Genomic DNA, 8,479 nt, shown 5'->3' with positions numbered 1-8,479 from the left:
AGCCCTGCTCCCACACACAGAAGTGCTGAGGCACAATGCTATCCCCAAAAATTACAAAGTATGTAGTGAAAGACCTTACCTCATTGTGCTGGAGAAAGGTTTGTCTCCTCCTCTGCAAACTCAGTTGCATTGCAGCTTTCCAGGGTAGAACCTTTCTTCAGGAGACACAGATGGAAAACATCTCATCTCACATGATTTAAGTGTCTTGGCTGGAAGGTGTTTTTGGTTTGTAGCTTTAGGTTTCTGGGGGTTTCAGCACAGTCTTCTCCCATAACAGGAGAAGTTTCTCAGCTCCTGTGTCTACAGGGACTTTGGTCAAAGCCAGGTCCCTCCACTGCTGCAGGCCCAGTCCATGCTTGTAGCTCCCAAATTACGCCAGCCCTTCCCCTCCGGGCTTCTCACCTCACAAACTGACCCTAATCTGGGGCTTCACCTGCCTGGGCTGGGCCTTTTATACCAGCCCACAGCTGCACTTCATCTCACTGATGAGCAGGGCTTTCACCTGGAGCCTCCTGCCCGGGGCTGCTGAAACCTCAACAGTCCAGGAAAGCTGCTGCTGCCATCTGTGAAAAGTTAGGCTATTAAGCCTTATAAAACAGGTTATTTTAAAAGTAAGGAAGAGGAGGGTACCAGGCAGGAGTTCTCAGAGATATTAATCAATAACCAAGGAAACTTTTCTGAAGCAGGGAAGGTATATTGTCTTTGCAATGCTGACACTGGCAGTCTGAGAGCCCTGCTAACTCCTCATGAACTGCACACGTATGCCATAGTTTCTCAGGAGGCTACAAGCACCACACTCTCAGTAATAGCCTGTCTGGTACTTTACACATTATGAGTTGCAATAAATCCATCTGGCTCTTTCTTTCTTTCCCAGGTTAAAACATCCTTGTGACTCTAACAGGACTGTTTGGAATTTGGGGTTTGCTGGTCCTACCCCCAGCTCCAAACGCTGTGTGGGACTAATTATCTGCAGCTGCATAACATGTTATTGTTGTCAGCTGAGGGGATGCTCACAGACACCTGGGTGCAGCGTGTCTGAGCTCCCTAGAACTATGTCCCTTCAGTGCTAGTAGCTTTTTAACTGGGGTGCTGTGAAGCTGCCATCTCTGATTTATTTATTCATATTTTCCTGAGCTGATTTCAATGCTGGAGCAGCCAATTCACAACCCAGATCACTGTGTTTCCTATCTTTATGTTTAAAACACCTTATTGAGAAGCTGAGATTCCCTTTGCCCACTGTAGCAGGGAGGAGTGACTGGAATCTGAATGATGTCCTACACTCCAAATGAGTGCTTCGAGTGACCGAGGTGGGACTGAATGTAAAGGAGTGGAAAATATTTCAAGGGAAAACTGAGAAAGGACTTATTTATGTCCTAGCCTGAAAAAGGAAGGAAAAAAATTCCCAACCTTCAAACCACTTTAGGGATCTGAAAATTTTTTCCTGCTCAGAACTAATTTACCTTACCGGTAGATTTCCCTGAAGGAGAATGAAGGATAAGGCAGCAAATTTCTAGAGGGAGAGAATATTGTTCCTCACAGTGGTGAAGACACAGATGAAGGACCCCAATGCCTGTCAGGAGTGCCACACACCCACCTGAATTTCCCAGATTAGATAGCTCTCCTGCATAAATGTGAGTTATCCAGAAAAGGTCTGGCTCGCTACAAAACATTCTGTGTGCTCTCTCTGGAGCCATTTAAACATCATAGCATCAGAGAATGGTTTGGGTGGGAAAAGACCTCAAAGATCATCTGTTTCCAACCCTCTGCCATGGGCAGGGACACCTTCCACTAGACCAGGTTGCTCTGAGCCCCATCCAGCCTGGCTTTGAACACTTCCAGGGGTGGGGCTTCACCAGGTTCCCAGGGCAACGTGTGCCAAGGCCTCGCCGCCCTCACAGGGAAGAATTTCTTCCTAATATCCAATATAAACCTACCCTCTGTCAGTTTAAAGCCATTTCTCCTTGTCCTATCACTACAAGCCCTTGTCAAAAGTCCCTCTCCAGGGTTCTTGTAGCCCCTTCAGGTGCTGGCTGATGGTCACCCCAGAGCTTTCTTTTCTCCAGGCTGAACAACCCCAGCTCTCTCAGCCTGTCTTCACAGGAGAGGTGTCCCAGCCCTATCAGCATGTTCTTTATTTCCGATCTTTTAAAATGCGTTTTATTGAAATCAACATGTCCTCGTTAGTTTAATCCATCACCATTTTTTTAGATTCTTGTTTCCAGTGTTAAACAGAGTACTCAGCTTCTGTAGGAAAAAATGTGATTACATGCCATAAAGTCACAGAGTATTTTCATCTGGAATATAAATGGAAGTAACCTTTCCAAACAGAATATATTAACATATGCTGGAGAATCCATTGGTTATTCTGAGACCTCTTTCTTTCAGTCTTTAATCACTAAAGCCATCATTTTAGAGTCAGTTTTACAAATGACAAAAGGACCAACAGCTCTCTTGAGAATGTGGAATTTTTTCCTCAATCCAGGCAAGCTCTCACAAATGTGCTATATTCTAGTAATTAATTTTTAAACATTCTCATCTTCTAAAATGATAAACAAAGCTGATTCTTCAGAATTCTATTAAGCTCCTTGCAAATGAAATAATCCTCATCTAAGAAGTACAAATATGCAGATGGCTTCACCCTATTATGTCTTATTCTTTCAAGCAGAAGGAAATTAGAAGGAACTAGAAACTAGCAAATATCCCCAGGCAAGATTTGCAAGACCCTGAAGAAAACGAAGAAGCACATCTGTTGCTCTTCTTCTCTTGTGATATGGAGAACAAAACTGATACAATACACCTAAAAAGGGGTCATGTAAGGAGAAAGGAAACTAAGTGAGTTGTCAAACGCTTGGGAGAGCTGTATCATTATATCTTCTCAAAGACCAAATCTCTCTGATCTATCGTAAATCAATGAAGTTCATGCTCCTGGCTTTAGGAGAAGATGCAAAACTAAGGATTTCAGTGGCTATATATGCTTTTTTTTATATGCTTGCTTGTGGAGCAAGTGAATATGAGGGATTCTTGAGTTGTGAAGTATGTGTGAAACCACTTACTGGATGTTAGTCATAGATTCTGACATTTAGTCTAATGATTAAAGAAAAAATTACAGCGAATAAGATTAATAAGACATAATGAATTAGAATTTTCTTAGTTTTGTTAGGTAAAGAATGATTCTAAATGAAGGTCTGGGTTATATTCACCAGAACTAGAGGTAGAGTTTGGATATTTGAGAGACAGTGGCTTAAATAATTTCTTTAAAAAAGCACACAAACCAAGGGAGATCAGAAAGGTTCTTCAGGATTGTAAGCAAATTCACAAGGAAGGCACAGCTCACAGGTAACAGCTCAGAGATGTCTCTAATGGCTGAATAAAATGAACCTGATGAGACAGGAAGATGCAGAATTGGGTTCTTCTCTCTCCACACAAGAGTAAAACATAGTTTGTGAGTTGTATAACACATGCTACAGAAAAGTCAGCACTGAAAGACTTTGTAGGACAATTCTGCACTGAGGGCACAGGGTCAGCAGATGAGAGGTAATGAAGTTGTGATCTAAGGACCTCGTATGGGAAAAGGTGGCAGGAGAGGTACCTCTCACTTCCACCAGGGCTGCCGTGTCCCACACAGGCTCAGTCTTGAGGAAACACAGCTGGGAAAGATGGAGTCCCTGGATGTCATGGCCTCTCAGTGGGACATTTCAGAGGAAGAAAGATTGCATAACGATGGTGATGTTCCTACAGTAATTGCCCAGCTTAACTTGGAGAGAATCCCTTCACATCAGCACCTCTCCTTATGGTCAGCTTGATAATCAAAACTGGCTTAGGGGAGGGCTGTTCCCATTCTGGACCCTACTGTCTTTGTGCAGGTCAGAGAGAGGAGTTCTTGGAATTGTCCTTGATTTTACCTAATGCTCAGCAATGCAGTGTTCACACTGAGGCTTTGTCATCCAGATTACACCATCATCATCCTCACTATGGGGAGGATCTACAACAATCTGAACCATAAGGTCATGGTCAGCGAGTGCAAATCATTGTCCAGCCTTACCTGATGCTGTATCTTGAACACATGGAAGAGAGCTCAGTTGTCTAAGAGCACATCCATATCTGTAGTCAGGACACTCCAAATGTTTTATTTTCAGAGTTACAAATCGCCCAACATGTAATCAATGTAACTTGCCTGCCCCAGTTTATCTTGCATAATGTAATAAGCATTAACTACCCTTGGTTATTACTATGAAATTGCATTCCTTAACTTGATTTGACACTGCACTAGCTCTCTGCTTCCCTCCCAGCAATAGCACACAGTACAGATAAAGTCTGATGTGGAACAGAAATCTATGTGTTCATATGGATCCAGGCAGAGGTATTATTTCCTGTATAAAAAGTAATGAATGCAATAATCACAGACAGCATTCACCACTAGAAAGAACAGAGGCTCATTGACCTAGCAATAAGCCCAAGGCAGGGCTTTATTTCACTAATCATTTTAATGGAGAAACCTTGCATGGCACAATGAAGAATAAAAGCTAAATAACCAAGTATGTTTGTGCCCTCACCTTTTATCATCTTTATGCAACTTCCATTCTGTATTTATTCAGCTGATATTTAAATGGCTGAAGACTATAACAAGGGGAAGCCTTCTAATTGTGTAGGCCATCTTTTCACTATTGAAAAGTTGAGCTTTTCCAGTATTTTGTCTTTTTTGCTGTAGGAGTATGCTGTAGGTATGCACATCTAAAGTGCAACAGAAACATACCTGAAGACTGAAACTATATTTATTCCCAAGTCCACATTTGAGCTGGACCTATACAACAAACATTTGGCTGGAGCACAGTCTCAGTTTTCTGGAGACATGGTTCTTGCAGCCTGGTAATAGGTGTTAGTACCCAGTGCCCTTTTAGCAATGGATGCAGAAAAAGCAACAGCTTATTTGTGAAACAGTCATCTATTCCATATATTTAACACACAGCAGGTAGAGCTGGAACCAGTTTTCAAGGACCAGAAGCAGAGATTTTCATCTAATATTTTATATTCTTATTGTAACACCTAGTGCTTGATTTTCAAAGCCTGATTTCCCCCCCTCCCACTGTTGCAGGATTAGGAGGCAGGAGACCTGACTCACTGCTGAAGCACCTGTGAGTGCTGCTGGAACATCCTGCCTGGGCATCCCAGTCTCTCCAAGGGAGAGACTTCCACCTTGCTTGGCGAGCTGTCAGTCAGGAATGCTGAAACAGCCACTCTCCTACGTGGCAAAACTTCCCTGATTTGGGCAAAGGGAAAAAGCATCAAAGGAAGTCAGCTTGAAGAGCACTGTGAGACCACAGTTCTGGGATCACAGGATCAAAGTGTCAAGACATTTATTTAGGCACCTGAAAATGCAAATAGGTGTTTATTAGATTTTTTTAGAGTATGTAATTCTGTAATTTTGATTAAAATCCTTGCTTGCCTAAATCCTTTTAGAAATTCTATCTCTTAAGCAGTGAAATATCTCTGAACTTTGGCCTTCATTGCTCCAGAGAGCTGATTTATAAAGATAGCAGCAGCCTACTCATATTTTAAGGAAGATTAGGAAAATGTCAGTGTGGGACAGCAGAGCAGGCAGCTAAGCTGGTGATCACCACTGGGTCAACCAAGTCCTAGAAGCTCCTTACTCTCTTATAAAGAGAAGAAAAAAAGGAAAAGGAAGCAAATAAGGATAAGTTAGGTCTCTAATGCAGCTACCAGTATGGGCAAATAGCTGTATTCAGGATTAAGCAATTAAATTTATTGAATGTTCATGTTTGATGAAGTACAGGATAAATCTCTTCTGGTTTTATTTAGTTTTGTAATGTACACACGAATCAGATTCCTTACCGAGCTTGTTTCAGAGCTGACAATGAGCAGTTAAAGCAGGTCTTTCCTGGACCTTCTCTTATGCCAGAAAGGACAGTCACTTGTACTCCACAATTGCACCAAGCCTCCCCAAGGATAGCAGTACATACAGCTGGAGTGCAGAAAAGAAAAGAAACACCATTTCTGATTTTAAATGCACAAGAAAATTGGGTGTGGAATGGAGCACATGAACGTGCTTCCTAATGACTGCTGTAGAAAACACCTTAACGCAGCAAACACCTGAGACTACTGAAACAAAATATTTCCTTTTCATGTCTTTTACTTAAGCCCCTATTAGTTTCTTTTGTGCCTGAGAGTGGGAAGGCTTGGAGAAAGAATTTGTTGCTGTTTTACCACAACCCTATGCCTAAAAAAAGTAGCTAGACTCAGTGTGATGAGAGAGCTGTGAAGAAACTAGTCTTCGTGATGGGGATTTAATGATTCTAGTATTGACAAAAATGAGAATTAAAGGAGGAATCAACCTGCTGACTTCCACAGGCAGTAAAAAACAAGTTTATCTTTCACTGTGTATTGAGTTCGTAGCTATGATAAATTCAATAATGGTCCGGTGGGTGTTTAGTGCTTTATGATAATATATCATTTGGCTTCAAGTAATCATGGTCTTGGGCTGTGAAGGTAACAAATAAGACTTCAGACAGCATCTTGTTGCTAAACTCAAATATTCCCAGAAAGATGGTGGGAGACAAGGGGGGAGAACAAGCAAAAAGTGATATTTAAAGCAAACAGAGTAAATAATGCAATCACATTACTCCCAGCAATAGCAAACAGTTAAAAGTGATAATGGAAGTTACTGGAGTAAAGCAACAACATATCAAATATAGACAGAAAGCAATTACAAAAGGTATAATAGAAAATTGAAAGGACAAGGCAGCTGATGTAAAAAGCTCACAAAAGCTCTGTAAACATTCAATGGGGAAAAGTTGCTAATAATAATCCATGAAGGCTCAGGGAATGCTAATCAGGGCAGAGCTGCTCTTCATTTGTATGAGGACACATGAGCCTGTTCCAGGTTTAAATAAATGACTGAATGACAGAGATTAAACTCATTGGTGTTCCTTTAAAAGTAAAGAAAAAAAGAGTTCTGGCATCAGTCAATAATGCACCAGAAATAGATTTACTGGATTTTCAGAGACTTTCAGGGATTTTCTAAAGCCACCAATCCATCTGCAAGGAAAACATGACTTACCACACATAACATGAACCCCACCATTGGGTGTGATTTGAGCCAATGATGTTGTGCTCAGCTCAGAAAATTTGCTGCCTTTCAGGCCTTTTCCACATCACTCATTTCACTGCATCTACCTTTGCAAGAAGCCCAATTTAAATTACTTTCAGACTGGACAAAAATAGAAATACAGATGCTGTACAAAGCAGGGAACACTGAATAGCAGCAAAATTAGACACCAATCATCTCAGGGTTCAATTCCACATTCAGCCTCAGCTTTTCTGGACAAGACAGTTTACTCAGAAGTCCAGCAGGATTTTTAAAGCCACCTTACTTTCAAAATCCTCACTGCTTGGGCTATGAATTCATGTTTCCTTAGCACGGGGCTCAGTAGGGTACTCATTAAAATTTCTAATTCTACAGAGGAACTGTAGAATATCTGAGGAACAAAATTCACATAAAGAAGAACAGCAGCAGGAATCAAACTGCTGTCTCAGATGGGCCATGCTGAAGGCCCACAGTGTTGCTTTGTTGCCTATTTATTTTCACAGTATGGCCACATTTGCTGATAGAAAGCAAAGTCTGTAAGGATAACACCATAGTACTGAAGTGCTGAATCAGGGGATGGCACATTTGCTGTCAGACCTGACTGACTTCAGTTTCATTTCTTTCTTCCCTTGGTGAGTTAGAGAAGTTGGCAAGGTTCATAGCTGTTGTGCTGAGTAAAAAGTAACCTGGTAGGAGGTGGGGAACTTCAGTTTATCAGCACATAAAGAAGACTGATTTTAGAGATTTCCCCCTGAAATCCCACACTCTATAGGAAGGGAAGCACTGAGCCTGTTGGCATGTTGGGCACTGCACCCCATTCAGCCCCAAAGAGATCCATAAACCCACTCTCACACTATCTTTTTCCCCCCTAATTCTCTTAAAACAAACAAATGAACACTTAGCCCCCAAGAATCTGATTCATACAACTATGTATCTTACATTATATATATATGCAACTCAGCAAATACCGAAATATAGATTTTAACAATAAACACAACTAAGATGAATTAACTATGAAGAAACTTTTGCTTCTCCACCTTCACTGAGAATACCCATTTCTTTACGTATTTGTTTTCTTGCTTTGAAGCACATTTGTTTTTTTAAATTGCTGCATCTTTATTTAACAACATTGTTGCTTATGCATCAAAACCACTTGTTCTTGGAATGTGACACCATTTAATAAGGATGATGCTTCAGAAATTAAGCTGAACCATCTATAAAGAAATTGCAAAATTCAATATTAATGGTCCATTTCATTCTTAAACCATAGAAATCTGTGCATCACTGATGAATCAACCAAGTATACCTAAAATTCATTGTTGCTTTGGGTAGAAAAAATAAGTAGCATGCAATGCCATCTTTATCCAGAGTGCCTTA

Source organism: Chiroxiphia lanceolata, chromosome 16 (genome assembly GCF_009829145.1).
Source record: "Chiroxiphia lanceolata isolate bChiLan1 chromosome 16, bChiLan1.pri, whole genome shotgun sequence".
Classification (NCBI taxonomy): domain Eukaryota; kingdom Metazoa; phylum Chordata; class Aves; order Passeriformes; family Pipridae; genus Chiroxiphia; species Chiroxiphia lanceolata.
This window is presented reverse-complemented; position numbering follows the sequence as displayed.